Source organism: Phytophthora parasitica (assembly GCF_000247585.1).
Source record: "Phytophthora parasitica INRA-310 unplaced genomic scaffold supercont2.42, whole genome shotgun sequence".
Classification (NCBI taxonomy): domain Eukaryota; phylum Oomycota; class Peronosporomycetes; order Peronosporales; family Peronosporaceae; genus Phytophthora; species Phytophthora nicotianae.
Window position 1 is genome coordinate 355,027 of NW_008649028.1, and position 1,909 is coordinate 356,935.

The following is a 1,909-nucleotide window of genomic DNA, read 5'->3' on the forward strand; positions in this document are numbered from 1 at the left end:
TTTCCTTCAACACCGAGAGGCAAGCGAGCGGCACAGATAAATGAGACTTCAACACCGAGAGGCAAGTGGAGAGCACAGATAAACGAGACAGCCGAGACTGACGTTCGTGCTACGTTAACGCGGTAGCTGTGATTTTCTTCGGCATTTTCTAAGTCGCCTCAAGCGTTTCAAAGTTCTGTTATGATTATTGTCGTCCGTTCTGGTGAAGGCGCCGTGAGGGCCACTACCTCTGTGGTGGTTAGTTGCAGTTCATGCCGTTGTGGCTTCGATAAATGTTGTTGTCATGCTGTATACACACTCATTCGCGCGAGTCAGCGAGGCTACTGCACCTGGACTGTCTGTATCAGCACAGAATGAAACTATAGGGTGTAGTCTGTTCCGTGCAGAGTGGAGCAGGTGGATCGGCGGCAATGGCGTGCGCTGCAATGCAATCAATCGACAAAAGGAAAGGATGTTGCTGAAAATGCGAATCACCTTACTGCACGAATTCGAAATAAAGCAAGTGCATCAGTGTTCGTCATAAAGAATTAGTCTCTCTAATTCCTATCCATCTGGACATCACTAAAAAGTAGCCAGAAAAAGCATTTGCTAAACATTTAACACCAGTCATACTGAAAGTATCCGCTCTCCACAACACGACATTCATCAGATCTAGAATCAGACTGCAAAGCAAATCGTAGTAGCTGCAGCGATGTTAAACCACCCTAACATTCAGGGATTGGAATCCAAGACTGACTACTTAATACGATTAAAAACGTGCGGGTCGCTGTACATGTCTCCTACAGCTCAAACAACGGCTTGGTCGCTTGCTGGATGTGCTTAGAGCAAGATAGTGAGATACCAACACCAGAAACAGCACCGAGAAAAGCGACAATATCTTCAGTTACGAGAGGTTTGTGTTTATGTTTCTGAGGGAGCTGGTCGGGCAATACAAATACTTTGTAGTTGCTTGTCGATGGCTCACTTGCGTTTCATACTATGTAACGAAGTGTTTCTGTAGGAGGTGATACACTCATAACAGAGAACACTTTTGACATCACTGCGTATTTCGCGTGAACACTCTCTGATCATTTTTCCCGCTACAATAATACGCACGTGGCTTTAAAATTACACGTTTGTGTGATAATTCGGTTGTCTAATCAGCTCGACCACGTTACTGAGGACAACATTTCTGAGTTAATTGGATATTCATATAGAGAATGTGAGCTGCACTCGTGTTATTTTAGTTTTGTATTGCGCTCTTCGTTTGAATTATCTTTTGGAAGTATTAATAAATAAAAATAACATGCATACGTTTAAACAGGCATTGATAATCATACCTCCATGTTAGGCAAGTTCTTTTGTCTATCTGGAGTGAGTTAAGATCTCCAAAATGTTCATTTTGATCACATGAGTATCTCAGAGCTGACAAACGATCTACAAGGACTTGTACGCCTTCGCCGTACTCATAGACTTGATGACCACCGCTAATGTTCTCAGGTTTTTCAATCCAGAGTTTCTCAAATTTAGGTACTCCGAGCCAAAATTACTCCAATGATTAAGGCTTGAGTACTGTATACCATTTGTATAGCAGGACAATATCTTCAAGCAGACACTCGCTAAGCCAATCATAACAACGCATTTCACGAGAATAACCTAAAGTTGAGAGATTTGCAGAACTATTTTACTTCGTTCAGAAAAGTACTATCTCACATTGAAGGACTATTTTTAATCGATCTGTACCCACTCTCTCACATTTACCTGACTCTTCAAGAACAATGCCACAAGGACGAAAGCGTGCTCCTGGGGGCGGCGGCCGGCAATCCAGCAACTATCAGCGAGAAGTGGAGACGTATCAGAAGAGGCTTGAGGTGATTAACTTTCACGACAACAATGGAATGCAAGCTACACTAGACAAGTTCTACCAACA